Source organism: Bemisia tabaci, chromosome 3 (genome assembly GCF_918797505.1).
Source record: "Bemisia tabaci chromosome 3, PGI_BMITA_v3".
NCBI lineage: Eukaryota > Metazoa > Arthropoda > Insecta > Hemiptera > Aleyrodidae > Bemisia > Bemisia tabaci.
In genome coordinates, this window is record NC_092795.1 from 25289414 (window position 1) to 25307912 (window position 18499).

At 41.4% G+C, this 18499-nt stretch overlaps 1 protein-coding gene across 2 annotated transcripts in view; it reads left to right on the top strand.

Moving 5' to 3' along the window:
• The first annotated feature begins 5146 nt into the window (after positions 1-5146).
• Positions 5147-18499, top strand: part of LOC109031144 (platelet-activating factor acetylhydrolase) — a 51971-nt gene continuing 38618 nt past the window's right edge. For both annotated transcript variants that reach the window (XM_019042494.2, XM_019042493.2), the window contains exon 1: positions 5147-5386. The gene's annotated coding sequence lies outside the window, so the exon portion shown is untranslated. The remainder of the gene's footprint in view (positions 5387-18499) is intronic.

Consider the following 18499-nt stretch of genomic DNA (forward strand, 5'->3'; position numbering starts at 1 on the left):
ATTCGGAGTTAATGTTAGTAATTTTCGTTGTACAAATCGTGATTTACGTGGTATTTTGAAGAGGAATTTACATCAGATGCTTAAATTCGTACCTTGTCCAATGGTCCACACTGGAAAAAAAAACACATTGGATCTAGAGTCCATATCAGACTCTTGAAAACATTGACAAGAAAAAATACTCTTGATTCAATCGGATTTTTGCTTGAATCTAAACGAAATCTGCTTAAATTAAGAGGCTTGGCTCTTTGATGTAGGCTAGATTCTGATTGAATCAAGAGTATTTTTTCTTATCGATGTTTTTAAGAGTCTGGACTCTAGATCCAATGTGTTTTTTTTCCCCAGTGCATTGAAGAACCATTTTATGTACTTAGAAAACTTGGAGACTTCAACGCAACGATAGAAAAAAAGCCGGCGCGGGAAATTCATAATTACCAATTTGTTCCGGAAATCATTTAATGCACGTAGCAAATTTGGAGACTTTAACGCCAGGATAGAAAAAAGCCGGCGCGGTGAATTCAAAATTCCCGTAACCAATATAAATTAAAAACGTCAATACCTTAGTTATTGATTCAGGTAGATTTTCGTCGCGCGAATCATGTTCTACGTGAAATTTTGGATACGCTGAAATAAAAAATTACGGGCTATATCGACGGCGTGAGTCGGCAATCACATAACTCGTTTGTGGTGTCTGAAAATCTCCGCCTCTATGTTATTTCTTCACTGATGGAAAAAAAAAACACATTGGATCTAGAGTCCAGACTCTTAAAAACATCGACAAGAAAAAATACTCTTGATTCAATCTGATTTAAGCTTAAATCAAGAACCGAGCCTCTTAATTTGAGCGGATTTCTTTTTGATTTAAGCTTAAATCTGATTGAATCAAGAGTCATTTTTCTTGTCAATGTTTTTAAGAGTCTGGGCTCTAGATCCAATGTGTTTTTTTTCCCCCAGTGTTTAAAGGAGAACAAATTGACATTATTCCTTGAAGTTTTTGCAGAATTTTCTTCGCACATGCAGAGAAAAAAAATCACTGCAGTTTTAAAGAATTGCCATTGAGTAGTTTTCCGTTTAAAAAATGAAGTATGATAGGAAGTCGGCGACGTCGCAAACCGAGTTATGTGATTATCGACTTACACCGTCGATATAGACTTACTGTCCGTTCTTGGCTCAGAGACCGAAAGTTCCGGGTGCTAGAGCCGTAGTTTCGATTGCTCCGGGTGCTACGCCCAGAACTTTATGCCTTTGAGCCTGGAATGCGGTACAGTATGTCTATCCAGCCCGTAAGTAGGGCGTCCACGGCCGGAGTTTTTTTTCCGTGTAGGAAACACGTGCCTATCTGCAGAAAGCTTAAATTCGCAGCTTGTCTAGTTAGTAATTTACCTGTTAGTTAATAATTAATCAAAAATGTATGATTATTACAGAATATTGGCCCGTCTCCGTCGAACGAATATGCGACTGAATTCGCCAATAATAAAAGAAAAACGTAGTCTCTATACGCTAAGGAAGACCACACAACGTTCACTGGCATACTGGCAAGCCGGAACATCACCATACACTATTACTGCCCGACAAGTGCTGCCAAACTATTATGAAAAAATGGGCTCTCAATCTCTGAAAAAATTTTCTTTTCATTCTGCGAGTAGGATTGTAGGCCCGGAGCCTCCGAACCAGTGGCGTGGCGTGAATTGCGATGTATCGATTGTTATGCCATTTAAACCTATGGAAGAGGATCGATAAATAGGGTGTTCGCAGCGAACACCTCAATAATCGATTCTTTACTATAGGTTTAAATGACATAACAATCGATATATCGCAATTCACGCCACGTTACTGCTCCGAACTTCGAAGATTCGTCGTTCATGTAGAGTGAGAGAGCGAGTGTCGAAAGATTTGAGAACGTTTATTATTTTCCTTCAATTCGTGGAGTATGCAACGCGTCACTTGGGAGCCGGAATAGTTGCTTCACGCGCGATTTCAGGCAAAACACTAACCGCTCGCACGGTTAACGGCTCAAACTTATTACCTAACTGACTGCAAAGCTGCAACGCAGGAGAGTATAGATACTTAACCAGAAGTCCAGAACTGAACATACTTTCTCAATTAGGAAATATATCATGACAAGAAGTCTGCAGTTTCGCAAACAGAGGTACGCTTTTTTTGCAGTTTTGCCATCGATACGAGATCGAGCCTGGGAAACTGAGAAAAAAATAAAAAAGAGATAACTAAATGACAGCTAAGATTAAGTAATTTTGCATCCTTAAGCGCGAGAACGCCTAAAAATTCCCAAAATTTACGATTGGTGAGACTTCATCGTCCATTTGTTTTAAGTTTAAAATAAATGAACGATAAATTGGATTTTATTTTGCAATTGAATCGGTCAGTTACGAAAGGGCTCAAGCGCCAGGTATAAAAACACGAAAAAACAGTTGTGGAAACCGAATGAACCAACCCGCTTTAAATTGCAGATTATTTAATAATGTGATTAATTAATTCACCGCTTTAATATAATTTTAGAGCTCTGAGATTTATAAGGGGTAAATTAAAACGGATAATACAATTTTCCTCTACCTTTTGGCGCTTAAACCCTTTTGTAACTGATCGATTCAATTAGGAGCTAAAATTTCTAGCCAATCCGTAAAAACTCTTACGTGCACAGAGAAACCAATGAACGACCGACCTACCGACAAGACTGCGAACCTAATGTGTACACAACAACGAGCACTCAGGTAGATAACTCAGGTTGACTAAATTTTCCAGCATCCAATTTTGGGGTCTGATGACATCGAACAGGTAATTCGTCATTTCTCTCACGAAAGAACGTAACTGAATTTCATTTTTGCCAGGTTTTTTCGCGCGAGTTTCATTTTCTCCGAGGGAATTTTGAGAAATTCTAACTGAAAATTTCACCGATTTTTCTTATGACATCATGCAAAAAACAGACAAATGAACAAAAATTATACTGGTATAGCCTCGTAAAAAAAATTGTATTATTTGAGTCAATTTTGCAACCTTGCAATGAAGTTACTTTCCTTCGTGCGGGAAACTGGAGTACCTGTATACGGCAGAGTATTGCCATCTCAATCCTTTAACTACAGAAAAAGTGTGCCGCTCTCTGATTGGTCGGCTATCATGGAGCCCCAAAGTTGGACCAATGTAAACAAGCCCCGGCCCCTCCGCTCCGAGTTTGGCCCAATGTAAACAAACAAGATGGCAACTAAGTTCTAGACGTGATTTTGGATGTGATAGAATTTTTTTATTTAACTCTACGGGAGACGACGAATTGTGGTCCCAACATTTTCGGAGGGGGGCAGTCCTCTGAAGGAGACCCCCTGCCCCCCCCCCCCCCCACCACTCCCATGCGTCTCCCGACGACGATCACATTTATTTTATTCTGAATTTTAACATTCGAGCGACTGGACACACATGACCGCAACGAAGGAGCAAGGAGAAGTTGTCCTCTGGTCCAGCGTCGTGGGCCCTACGCGCTGAAGCCGAAACGACCTTAATCTCTCTCATCTAGATTCACTCTAGAAACTTCCGCCGGAGATAGTTGATCAGCGGCGTTTAGATTCAAGTTTCACAACGGCAAAAGCACCCGAGAGGTTTCGCCGTGCGTTGGCATGTTAATTGTTGCGGTTGGCCCGTCTGCGCCCATGGAATACAACCGAAAATGTATAAAAACCGCAACCGAGCTCTGCAGATACGAGGAAAAAATCCGAGACTTCGGACCCACCGACGCACAGTGGTTCCAGTCAAGAGGAGAGGTCGGACAAAGAGGGTTATTCAAAATCGGCGATTTTGCCCCCCTCATGGATTTTGCCCAGAGTTGGGTATGTTGTTCCTTATTTCAAGACACGCCTTTTTCCGGCATTGGCAAGTTCACTCAAAATTTTTCCCGCGTGCTACAGCGTTGCCAAGTTGGAAACGTGAAAATCCCGCAAGTGGCATTAAAATTGAGCTATGAAGTCGCGGTTTGGACGAACATTTTCTAAAAAATGCGCAATTTAAGGATATCCCAATGGAGAAAAATTTTGGACGAACTTGCCAATGCCGGGAAAAGGCGTGTCTCGTGATAAGGAACAACATATCGACGGTGAAAACTACCAAACCACGTATCTCGTTTGCGGTGTTTAAAAATCTACGCTCACATTTTATTTTTTTGAAGTAGACCAAATCAATATCATTCCTTGAAATTTTCACGAAATTTTCTCCGCACAAAGAGGAAAAATCACAGACATTTTCAAGACTGGATGTTAAGTAGTTTCTCATTTAAAAAATAAAGTATGACAGGAAGTCTGCGACGTCGCAAACCGAGATACGTGGTTTGGTAGTTTCACCGACGATATCCATCTCCGGGCAAAATCCATGAGGGGGGCAAAATCGCCGATTTTGAATAAGTAACTCTCTTTGGAAACTTCAAACGCTTAAACCTCCGTTTATACAAAACTTCGAGGTTCTAAAAGTGGCTCTATTGGTTTCCTCGTGAAATTTTCTGCTTGAAAGAGCACCTCTCGAACTTTAAAATGTGACGAAATAAACATCCAAATTTGCGATTTTAGTCAAAAATTTCATGTCCGACCTATCTGATAGACTCGATCCACTGTGCGTCGGAGTTGTTTGCCTCCGCTTTTGTGCTCGAGACAGGAGTCACCGTATTGTTTTTTCCTTACTTTTACTTCATCGCCATAGCAAGAAAATGTTGCCATGGCTAAAACCAGAACTGAGATGACCAATAGACAAAAATGTCCGATTAGAAATGCTCGTTACAAAATTCGCAAAAATACTCCCCGATCAAATTGAGGAATGAGAATAAGGTCGCGTGTTTTTAACGAGAGGTTGGGTATTTTCAAGATTATTTTGGGACGGCCAATTTTTCGAAGACTGGAGACTGGAGACTGGAGGGCTTGTGAGTTACTTTTCCGCTTGAACACCTTATGATCCATTTTCTCAAGACTTCGTTCCTGGACTTACTGCCCTTTACATACTGTCGAGCAGGCCCCAACCCACGCGATCCGCTCTGTTTTGACTCATTTGACTGCAAAGCAGCCCCCCCCCCCCCCCCCCTCCACCCACAAGACCGGTCACGCGCCGCAGTCCAACCACTGTGCGGAGTGGCGCCAGGTGGCGCCGTGGCGGCCGACCAGTGAATGTTTTGGTTTGATGAAGCGTTTTTAGGTTAGTTGATCGCGAAGTTCTCGTGGATGCGGTCGACGGGAGCTCCACTCATTTCTTTACGCAAAATTAGGTGTTTTCTCCAAGTGTCACTTGTTTTTGCCGTCAGCAGTGGTTTTATGTGTTGTTCTCATATTCTCCCGTGTGTTCGAAAAGTTGGATCGCTCAAATGTGGTGGCGGAGTAATGAAAAAGGCACTTGCCGATCGCTGAAGGTATGTAAACATTCAATTCAACTAAGTATGAATGATCGCGAGCTTTCGGAATTCCTTGCAGTTAAGTATCTGCCTCTCCGGATTCTTGCTATGATCACAGATTCGCGATTTATCTGGAATGTCCATTAGTCAAATGGATACGACGGCATAATTGCGCTTGCCACTTGCACTTTGGCATAGGGGGATGATTTTATCATACTCTAAGTACTTATCAACACAGCGAGTACCCTCCACAATTCTACATTTTTTCTTAAAACCTACCCTGAGATAGACTCCCCCCAAAATCATCAAGTTGTATGTACCTCAATATTTTCATATGTTGCCTTGCATTCTTTTATCCTTGATGCCCCTCAAATGATAAGGAGTCAGTCTCTAAGCAAAGCATCACTCTACGTACCTAAGTATCTCAAATTTTGTTCGCTAATGGAAAAAGCAATAGAACTCATTTAAGGTAGGTGTAGCTTTCTTTTAAAAATTTGCCTACTGCTGCGACTGCTCACAGTTTAACTAAAATCATCTCACAGCTCCAAGATTTTAGCTCATATCCCATGGCACAGATGAGCCAAATCAAAGTACGACTTAAGGACAGGCCAAAGGGCTCTGTCCTCCATGAGTTCCATTCCTTCATCTGCTTCAGGTCAGTGATTCAAATTTACGATGTTGAAATCATGTCCAACTGATTACTTACTATAACCAAAAGACATTGAATAACTGCAAGCAACATGAATTATGTTTATGAGATTTTAAAAAAGGAGTACCTACCCTAACAACCTTCAACCAAGAAATGACTGACAACTAAGGGCCGAAAGAGAAATTCAAAAGAGCTCAATGTGTCATTTGAAGGAGAAAATGGGGCAGAATAGAGGGAACTCGTTTGTCAGGAAGAGGGAGAGAAATCAACCCAATTATTTTCAATTGTGTTGATTTCTGTACTGGATATGGCTTTTAAGCTGGAGCTTTAAAGCAGATTTCAGCGTCTATGGTGAGGAAACAGTAAGAGATATTCAAAGCATAGTATTTTTGAAGGTTAAGTATGCCCTCTATATGTACAGGAAGCAGGGACAACACTGGAAATATCTTTTCAACAGTGTCAATATTTCTGTCCCACAATGTTGACACAGCGTATCGAGTCAAAACGTTTTGTAGAACTTTTGGCTGAACGTTGTTTCTTTCCAAAACAACTCTAGCTCCTCTCCATCTCTTGAAGCTATTTCAGGATTTAATTGAAATTTTTACGAATTGATGTGATGCTTTTGCTTTCCTTTTGAGATTCCTTTTGAAATTGGGACGACTGACTTACTATAGTGTTTACCACTTTGCAAGACATTCAATATTTTTTGCTTAAATTTCAACAGTTGAGACGGCAATAATTTAAATTGCCAGCCTTTCACCTTGTGTGTCCCAAACTATTAGGATTTAAAGTGAGAAACTTTAAAAACGGGCGTTATTTGGGGAAGACAGGAGGGGGGGGGGGGGGTTAAAGCTTCGCTATCAAAATTGATCATGTTTGGGGTCAATTTTATTTATTTTAAGCGAATTTTCACGTTTTCTGAAGTTTTGCCTTGTCCTAACAAACCCCAGCCCCTCCCCAACTTCCTCTTAAAATTTGAACAAAATAACGCCCCAGTTCGAAAAGGAATTATCCATATTAACATTTAATAGATTTATAATAATAACGCCATTCAACCCCCCCCCCCCCTCCCCCCTCCATTCAATCCATCGAAGCCATTCGTCCACCAGCGTTCGAATCAGTCATGTTGCCGCTACTCATGAGTCACGAACCGAGACCGATCATCAGAGATTTCAGAGTGTTTTTGAGGTAAAAGAGATGAGCGATTTGTCTCATGTTTGTTTTTTATGAGACCCTGTACATACCTAGTAATAATAAATTCGATAATTCGCCATAATTCGTTCCGGAATGCGACGAGGAAAAAGTTTAAATTTTAAAGTGAGACGAGGTAAGCCAGAGTCGCGGTATACTGCCTACTTTAAAGCGGCGAAGGACATTTTAAGCCAATTCACTTCAGCCTAAATGGACCGCGTTAAGCAGAAAGGAACCAAGCCACATCAGCCATTGCCGAATTTCACCGAACAATTTATTCTTTTACAGGAGAACAATTTTGGGAATTTGCCTCACGTCACAGAGAAAATCCCCCGCAATTTTCAAAATAATCTAAATTACTTACTACCGCTCTCCAGTAAGTAAATGAATCATTCAACGCAATTTGGCAATGGCTGATGGGACTTGATTCCTCTCTGCTTATTGCGGACCCAATAAGGCTCTTTTTTCCGCCCAACCTTTACGACTTATTCTCGGACGAATTGTCTTGACTTTTCCTTTATGTCTAGCTGTCAGACTCAGAACCTAATTAATTAAAGACGAACCGTTTATCGAGATTTAAGGCCAAGGCCCCCTTTTTTACGATATGATAGGGCTTACCTACAAGGTGGATCGTCAGTAGGTCCTTAAGGTTTAGATGTTCATTTTTTCCCCGTCAAATGTGACCGCCCACTAGGAGACGGAATTTTCAGCTGAACGATTTTCGTTGAGTGGAAGGTCGAAAATTTGGATTATTTAAAATTTAAACGAGCATGCTCCATGATTTTTGTTGTCGCATGTTTTAAAAGTAGAGAGTGCCCTTACAATTAGTTCATCGTACTTTTTCCAGATTTTTTAAAAATGGTATGAACCTACCAACGGTTTCAAAATCGCGCATTTTGAACTCCCTTTCAAACTCACATCGTCGAAAAAACCAAGATGGCATCCGGAAATATCCCTTTCGTGAGAGGTTACGCGCGACAACTCACTTTTGGTTGGGCCAGGATTGGGCTGAAAGTGGCCTAAAAAAAAATCCAATTCTGATTGGTTCTCGCTCATGGAGGCCGAAACTAGTGCACCAAGATGGCGGTACCTCGTATGTGAACAAGAATAATGAAAATATTACCTAATTGTGGTTTATCAAGAGTAAATTGTTATTGCCATCGGTCCAAAATGAAAATAGATTAAGAAATTATTCACAAACCAATCTCATTTTCTTTTTAATTGATCAATTTGTTGATGTTGTTGTTTCTGTGTGACAGACATCGCAGGATTCCTGATCCTTATCCCCCAATATCGTTCGTTTGAGTGCACTAGTTTCGGCCTCCATGGCCAGCCAAGGTCGGCTGCCAGGTGCAATCGAGGTCATACCGCATCGAGAGGGATATTTCCGGATGCCATCTTGGCTTTTTCAGCGATGTGCGCTTGTGCGCTCAAAATACGCAAATCTGAACTAGTGTCTCGTAGGTTGCTATCGTTTTAAAACAATCTGGAAAAATTCCTGTGGACAATATGTAAGGGCACCCTGCACTTTTCAAAAATACAATAGTTACAAATTAGTAAACAAAATTAAATAGGCAAGAAAATCTTGTGGGGAAGGCTGCATCTCTTTTCCCACCTTCATTGCAGTGCGTACAGAGACCCAAAATTTCTTTCTAAAAAAACTTTATAAATGGATGACAATTTTTTAAAAATCCCGTAATATACTCAGTATACTATAAAACGCCTAGAAACAGTCAAATCTCAATTTAGAAATGTTGGGGGAAGGACTCATCCGTCTAATTTCGGATTTTCGTATCGTATTCTTAGATAATTGTTTCGGGTTGCATACGCACTACGCAGCCTCTTAAAAATCGTTTAAATTTCACTTGTCGACAATTTCATGAAATTTCATTCTGTGAAATTTCATTTTGCATCTCTGAGTGTGCAGTTGCTATGTTTGCAGATGCACCACATTGCCTACTGCTTGGCTACCCACCGATACCTATTTTCCTTCTTGCAATTAGCTATTGTAATCAGCGTTGTGCATATTTTGTGAAAGCAACACAAACACCATCTAAAAAAAGAATCGGCTCATGCCGACTATTTACCCTGCGGGAAGAACGACAAGCGAATACATTGTGTGGGAATTTGGTCCCGTGAGACTTCATTACTTTTCCTGGCAGTTTGAATACGCGTTATATTCACATGCATTTAAATTTCTTTCTTTCCATTCTCGATGCGTTTAGTCAAGCGTATATTTTGAATATTTTAGCATCTAATTTACTTCGATTCTCTATTTCCAAAGACTTAATAGAATAAGACTGAATTAAACAGACAGGAAACGAAGACACCATTCCCTTTAAAAATTGAGCGATTGATACCGAAGTATGCACCAGTTCAGGCCGGACATGTCCAGCACCAAAGCGCCCAAAAGTCATGTCATCGCCAACTCTACTATCTATATATTTAATATCCTAAGGCCTTTTTTGGCCTCCAAACAGTTTGTGCTAATTCGATCTCGGAAACTACTGGACCGATTTTGCTCGGATTTGTTTTAAATGAAAGCTCTTACGCTGTAGACGTGCCAACATCCCTTAGTTTTTCGATTTGCGCGACCGACGTTGCAAAATTTACCTCGATTTGATAACGACATATTTGCATTTTTGACGCTGGACAGTTTGTGCTAATTCGATCTCGGAAACTACTGGACCGATTTTCCTCGGATTTGTTTTAAATGAAAGCTCTTATGCTGTAGACGTGCCAACATCCTTTGGTTTTTCGATTTCCGCGACCGACGTTGCAAAATTTACCTTGATTTGATAACGACATATTTGCGTTTTTGACGCTGGACAGTTTGTGCTAATTCGATCTCGGAAACTACTGGACCGATTTTCCTCGGATTTGTTTTAAATTAAAGCTCTTAGGCTGTAGACGTGCCAACATCCCTTGGTTTTTCGATTTGCGCGACCGACGTTGCAAAATTTACCTCGATTTGATAACGACATATTTGCGTTTTTGACGCTGGACGAGTCATATGGTTGGGGGACCTCCCACCCTCTGATTTTCCGTTTCCCTCTCCACGTAAACCCATCCCTACCTGCTCACAACACGTGTCACCCTTCTACCCTAGCATGGGTCCTACGGCAGTTTCACTCATGTCGGGGGTCGGCTCATGTCTTCTTCCAAGAGAATTGGTGATTTATCTTCACCCTTTCGCACCGTTACATTTTCAAAAAGTGTTCCAATTTTCTTTTCCAGGAGTGTTATTTATTTTTCAAGGTTGTTTCTTTTTCTAAAAGTAGGTAATTTTTAGTTTCCTATTCTTTATTTTTGAATTTATCATTTTGCCTCCAGGAAGTCCTCTAAGCACTGGTAGTAGCAAAATTTGGCTCGCGAAGCGAGCCAACAGTTACTCGCGGAGCGAGTAACTGGGGGTCCAGGGGGCTTGCCCCCGGCTAGCGGCGCAAGCGAGCGTAGCGAGCTGAAGCAGCTATAGGGTACTTAAATGGCACAGTAAAATACTGTAGGAAAATTCGAAGGAAATATATTTATAGCTTTAAGACGAGCATTTTACTGATTGTGAGCCGGATATTTGGCAACATTCGAAATCGTATAGGACGGTTTTCCTCAGCACTGCAGTTTTTTCTCGTGGTTTTTCTTTTGAAAATCTACGACGTTCTCCGTTGTCGGGATGGATCGTGTGCGTGCTTACGAGAAAACGAGGGTAGGACCTTCTTCAACTTCGATCGGAGTAAAAGCTGGGAGAGCGCAGTTACCTGGTGCTACGCCTCACAAAACCCTTTCTAGAATGTGTTAATTTTTTTACCCTCAAAGGAATTATGATATTGTCGCAATGTACATGATGGTGGGTGGTCGCAGAGGCAGGATTGGAATTTCAAATTTCTGCCAATAAAAAATAACGTTACCGTTAATAATGAAGAAAAGACAGTAGCGACAGGTAACAATTTGCTTATTCCGGTTTTTCTATTTTTTCCTCAAGTTGCGACTTTTTCTTCACTCTTACGCTGCTTCTTGCAGGTTTTCATCAACAAGGTTTTCCTCCGGAATTTTCTGGGGAAGGAGCGTATAGACATAACGGGATTCTTTTCCCACTGGCTCACGATCGGCTGTCTTAAGCCTCATAGGGCCCTCATAACCCAAAAAGCATGGACATCCGAAGCAGATGAAAATTGAAGTTACAAAAAAAAATAGCATGAGTAATGGATCGCCGGAGAGTCGCTACAGTTACGGATTTAATGTGCTAGAGCGCTATTAATTCATTTTAAAATCCAACTTTGAGTGTTACTTTATTGAAAAAAAAGAAGAAAAAACTATCCTACATAAGTAGATGTTTTCTGTTTAAGGGCTGGCAGCAAGTGCAGCAAGTCAAATCGTCAAAAGTTGGCAACGACCCTCCTCCCATCATCTAATGCGTTCAGTGATCAATTGATGCCATCAAATTGCTCTCATTGAGCGCATCGATCACATCAGGTGTTTCGTGCAACACCTTAATAATCGATTCCTTTGATGCTCAATTTAAATGGCAACTAAACCCAAAGCCGCCATTTTCGCCAATCAGTCTCCTCGTAGGGCTGAATCAGTGAATATCCTGTCGTTTTTAAGGGACTCAAAGTAGATTAACGTCCACCTGTGATTTCATAGGCAATCCTTGCGGTGAACTACACTTACTGCGCAATTTTTTGTCATCTTTTGACGTACCATTTCAACGTGAATTTTTCTCTTGTGTGTGTAAACTTTCAATCACCCACGGCCATATAACTTTGGAACGAAAGCTCTGTCGGACTTTCTGACGGATTTCGAGGAACGACGCACGACCCACGGAGAAAGTGGCAAACTTTTTTTTCCATCGGAAGGTTCCGGCAGTTTTTTCCCCATGCCCGCGTAGCGCTTTCATAATTCATAGGTACTTCCTGATTTGCCGATGATTTAACTTGAAAAATGCGTATTTTAATAAGTCTCCAATCTTCTCTAATTTTTGAAAGAAATCCATATTAATATCTTCTTGAGTTTCTCTGCAAATATTTGAAAACGTGCGGAGAGTTCATTGACAATTTAAAGAAAAATCATCGGTTTATTTTCTTCACAAATGACAAAACTCAAACATACCTTTGAAACATCGCAACCGAGGATTCGCATTTTTTACTTTAACCGTCGAATATTTAAATGTTTATGTATAAATGAAGATCAACGGTCTTGATTTTTGTCAACTGCCTCTCATAGTTGCCGTCTGCGGTCAGTTGTTGACAAAATAAGATATTCCGAGTGGAAACGTTCCATAGCATGTCAATATTTCCGTCCAACATTCCGACGCCTTTGCATTGCGTTGCCTTTGTTTATGTCGATCTTTCAATCGCTTGCAAAATATTGATCAGAACGTCCTTTGAGCGGTAGGCTCTTTTCATATATTTTACGATCGATTATGACTTAAATTACAACAATGAAACAAAATTTTGAATCTCGGATAAATTTCATCATAAAATAAAATGCAGCAATACTGAGCCTCGTGTATGTGATTTTCATGTTGTATGGAATATTCCAAGGGGATATATATAGGGAGGAATTTTCCAAGCGAAGTAAAGAAATATTTTTACTCGCGGGATCAGCTCTGGCTCTGGGTAAGCCAGTGGATTAGTTGAGTAGTGGTGAAAAGTTGTTTTATAGTCAAGTTTTGTGAATTAGCAAAAAATAACAGGATGTAGGTTTGCTCGCCGGCGCCCAATAAAAACTCCGTGGGTGAATTAATTCACCCTGCTGATATTTATTGTTGATTCTTTCACCTTGGCCTCATCAGTATGCACGTGTGGTAGCTAGTGCAATTTTTTTACTGAGCGACGATTTTGAAGCAGGGTTGCCACTTTTGGAAAAAACTAGGAATACCTCGGAAGTTCAGAGGAAGAAAGTACTCTTGAAAAACATGGACACAGGAAAAATTTAGAGACTTTCAGCAGTGACGTTAGGAGTTCCCCTGAAATTGAAGGAAAAACCATTATTATTACTCGTGACCTCAACCTCCCGTACTTCAATTTAGTTTCTTCGAATCTGCGCAATTTATGCGCATTGAAACCAGTCTACTTTTGATACTGTACCAGGAGGGGGGGGGGGGGGGGGGCAAAGTACCTATCTTTTGGGAACCGTCCACTAATTTGTTGACGCATACAGCTGTTGGTTTTAGTTACTTTGGTGTAGCCGTATAGACGCTGTTAGTGGTGAGGTCACTCTAGGAATTCTTCATTATATCGAATTGGATCCAATCAACAACAATGACGTACCCTTTGTCAATGCTACCAATGAAAATAAATCAACATACAACGCCTTTCTCTGACGTAACACTAATAACGTTAATTATAACGTTTACTTTACTTTTCACTTCTCTAATTAAGAGCTCATAAAAGTGAACCTCTTGAGTTGATCTGAGAAAACCATACATTTTGTAAGTCGGAAGAAAGTGGCTCCCAGGTTTAAAGTGGAATGAAAGTAATAGTGCCTGCAGAAACCATGGCATTTTACTAACGCTGTGAATGACGTTATTATTTTACCGTGTTAATTTTTCGTTGGACGATACCTCCGCAAATCTCCAAGGAACTTAGCGTCGGAATAGACCTTACCAATGTTGCGAAGGTGGTGAGTATTTCTATGTGGAAATATCCAAAACCAGATAACTCGACAATCGTCGGTTTTGATTTACGCGCAAATGATGTTTGTCTTCATGTCACTCCGTTTTTTCCTCATAATCCCCAACATTTGGAATTATTTTCAAAATTGGTCGCCAAGATCATGTCACATCTTACTACTATCAAAGGTAAAAGAACGTACACTGTTTTTTCCCTCTTGTTAACTCGAAATTTTGAGTCACGTGCCTTGATAACTCCACCATAAATTGTTGTTTAGAAGTGAAAAATAGTGTGTTTAATCCTCATTAACGTGCGTAAAATTCAATGTGATTGAAATATTCTCACGATAGAGGAAAAACTTATTCGTCCGCAATTTTTCCCTTGATAGGATATGCTAACAATGTAGGTACTCAAACGTGGTCTTCCGTTTCTTCGGAATGTTTAGTTTTACATTGTATCCCATGTACAAGAATGAAGGTGATTCTATAGTTCTCTCCTGAAAAAGATAATCGATCCATCCATTGACCATATGTTATTTTTAAGAAACTTAAAAGATCTTCGATATTCACATCACGCTTTAGTTTACGCCAAGTACACAAGACGAGATCTAGGAACACTTCGGAATAACCCTGAAAGTAAGTTTGGAGCGAATATTGCAAAAAGTTTTGTCTTCCGATCCGCAATATTTACTCGGGACGGACGTTCTCGGAGTTATTCGCAAGTGTTTATCGGTCAAATACAAATATCTGAAGTACTACAGCGTGATATGAATATTGAACATTTTTGGGAAAACGTCCTAAAACTCAGCTGATCTTCCCCAGAGAACCTTTATACCCGAGTTGCGTCATATCGGGTCCTGGATCAGAGATGGAAAGTAAAATTCCTAAAGGATTGAATAAAGCTCACAAAATTTGAAATGTTTTAATTATTTTGGAATACTTGATATTAAACCGCCAAAAGTCCAAAAGCGTTTCAAATGATGTTCCTACTAATGTGGCGGTGTATACTACCCTAATGAGGCGCTTTACTCGAAGAGGGGGGGGGGGGGGAGCACAATGGGGAGTTTACAGAGAAATTCAGTCCCAACCTGTAGGAACGTGGCGTGCTTTGCGATATCGATTGATCTGCCATTTAAACTTATGGACTATAGGGTCGATAAACAGGGTGTTCGCAATTAACACCTCAAGAATCGATTCTTTAACATGGCTTCAAATGGGGAAATTTCGATAATCGATTATTCACGTTTTGCTACTCTGCCGTGCTAAGGAAGAACGCCGTATGAACATTGGAGAGTTGCCAAATTCCCTTCGTTAAAACGTATATTTATGAGGAATGTTATGAATGTTTTCCGGTGGAATTTACAGAATCTTTAGGTAAAATTGCGATCTAAATTATCTGAAAAATTGGGAGGAAAATATTCAAGAATTTACCAGGAAATTCGCGTTTTATCCAAGGAAATTTGGCAACGCCTGAAGGTTCATACGGCGTTCTTTCTTAGCACGGCAGTACTGGTTACATATGTTAACAACTGAGCTGTTTAAAAGTGGATGATGAGTGGAGAGGGGGAGGGGAAGGGAGGTGAAAAATGTCGAAATCGAGAATCACTGTTTTTATACGTTTTGTGGCCTCCTGAATGTATCCCCGGAAGTTTCAACAAATTTCTTGCAATTTCACGAGAGTATATAAATTTCATAAGATTTTAATCTCCGTCCTGGACGTCACAAACGGGCAGGAAGATCATAGAGTCATAATATAACGTTGTTAGCAATCTTTTGCCCACTCACTCCCGAATTTCTTTCTTACATTATTTTCCTCATTCGCAATTCCATTTGTTCCCTGGCGCGTCCCGAGTTCCTTGGTACCTATATTGAGAGAGTATGGCCACTGGTGTTACCACCTCTGATTGGCTCAGCCATCTTAGGCTGAATGGAGCCCTTAGGACCCAAAAATGGCGGACGCCATAAATTAATGTAATGCAAAATTACTCAAAATGTAGTTTTCTTTGCTTATCGTAACGAGAAATTTACACAAATTCACTATTGCGACTTCTTTACATATTTTTAAGGCTAATCGTGTGCAATTTTTGAGAAAAATTATCTTAGATGTAGTAAGGTTGGCAGCAAGTGCGGTTGGTGATAACCGTCAAAAGTTGGCAATGGCCCCTCTCCCATCCACAAAAACCAAAACAAAGCGTCGCCATTTTTGGGTCCTAAGCCTCTCCATGGGGCCCAGTGGCCATACTCTCTCAATATAGGTACTCTACCTTGGTCCATACCAGTCCATGATCTTTGCAACCAGTGAAAGCGTAACATTTCTCCGCGGTTGTGACATCCATGAAGACGAAAAACGGGAGCCTATCAAAGGTTCTGCGCTTTTCTTAATCTCTTCGAGAGCAAAATAACGGAACCGCTTGACCATTTTCCGTCCGGTAAACGCTCCTCTCCCTGCATTACATAAGGGCACCAATCTGCAGCGCGCGAGATGAAAAGATGCTGTGAAAATCGCACGGGTGAAGTGATGTAATTGATACTTACGCACTGAATTAATGCAGCGCATGGTAATTTACCGCGGCCTTGAGGAGTGGAGGATGAGGATAAGATCCGGTCGAAACCGAGCATGACAATTTTTCACGTCACTTCCATGCGTGCATCAACGGATCGGAATTGACCGAGATTCGTCCCATTAGCGTACCGAGTTTCGTCATCTTCTCTGATATCTGCTCTTTAATTACTGCCCTGCCGTTTTTCAAGGTTGAATCTGCCTTGAACCCAGAGACAAGAGACCCTCCACTGGCCTCATAGCGACAGGTGGAAGCTTTTACTTTCGGGGATTTAACACCTCGTTATGGACAATTATAAGGGAGCAACAGTCATCACTCTTTTTTCGGCTGTAGACCTACCTACATGGTGGATGAAGTTTCGGGTGACGTCATGAGCCAAACAAGTTTCCCAAACTTCGGCTTGTTCGCAAAACGAAACTACCAACACGTTGTTAAACGTCAACCATGTGGGTAAGTCAACAGTTTAATGTTGAAGTCCCGAAAGTTAAAGCTTCCACCCTAGCCGAGATACGAGTTGAGGGTTCCTTGTCTCTGACCTGGAACCTAAATACGGATATTAGGACTTAGTTTTTGGACTACCACTCTCTTTTTGTGCCGTAGTATCTTGATTTATTTTGCGAGGAAAGCTCCGTACTTTTGAAGGATGCCTGTCATTCTTAATATGTTGGAGCGCCTTCAATTTTTCATGATACTGTGCAATACCTCTGGTGTGAAATAGTTGCTTCAGAGCGCCGTGGCACGCGCGGCGCGGCGGCGGGCAGAGAGCGCGAAACGCGCATTGGCGCCTACAAACCTAACAGGGATACTTCACGCATTGCGCAATGCGTGAAGTATCCCTGTTAGGTTTGTAGGCGCCAGTGCGTCGCCGCTCCGCTTTGTGTTAGGCTCTAATATTTAATCTCGCGGAGTCAGCGTTTTTCAACTCATGATTTTGAAATGTTTGCACACTCTGTATGGATTATTCTCATTTTAATTGATGAAAAAAAATATGTTTTAAAGGAAAATACAATGTGTGTTTTGTAAATATTAAGGTATTTCCGTATCAAACTGAATGATTTCCAAAGCACACGAATTTCTCCACAATTTCTTATAGCCTTTTATAGCCAATGGCGATAAAGTGTAAAGCCCGGCGATAGGAACTATAGCCCGGCTGCATACTTTTTTATCGCTTCGTATAGCCCGGCTATATGATTTGCTCCGCTTTCTACAGCCAGCTATATGATTTTCAATAGCCTCCTTTAGTCGGCTATAAGAACTCCTATGGTATTTTGAAACGCAGCTCCTATCGCCAATTTTTACGAGGAGCTAGCCGACCAATCAGAGAGCGGCACACTTTTTCTGTAGTAAAAGGATTGAGAAGGCAATACTCTCTTGGATACAGGTACTTTAAACCAAAGCGCCTACTCAGGAGGAGACGGGAGCCGTTTCCGGACGTCGCACAATGGATCGAGTCAAGTTAGAGAGGTCGGACCTGAAATTTTTGACTAAAACTGCCAATTTTGATGTTTATTTCGTCACATTTTAACTTTCAAGGGGTGTTTCTAGATGAAAATTTCACGAGAAAACCAATGAAACCACTTTTGGAACCTCAAAGATTTGTATAAAACGAGTTATAAGCGTTTAAAGTTTCCGAATTTTGTCCGACCTCCCCCATTGACTCGATCTAATGTGCGTCGGAGGAGGAGCATAGCTCTAGATCCTTGCTGGGGCCGGGGCATCATCATCCACGGCCACGGCGACCCGCTAAAATGCGCGGGTCGTCGACCGCGCATCATTTTCGCGCGGCGCGGTCGCGACTCGCAGTCTCGTGGCCCGACATCGACAGCCGGAGCCGATACCCACCGACCGGAACCGGGAAACGGTCCGACGCGCGGTGCGGCGGGCGCGGTCGGGTCGACGCCAAGAAGATCGCGCCTCGGTCTCTGCACTTGGCTTCTTCGGGCGGCAGACGATTCAGTGTCAAGGTCAGCCGCCGTCGGCGTCGCCGGAAATATGCTTGTTCTCGGCCTCTCGTTTCCGTTCGAGCTCGTACGGATGAGACTGTCACCAACTCGGGAACAGCGAGAGGAGAAAAGTTGCCATCGTTCAAAGAAGGGTGTCCCATGTTTAAGGTGATTCGT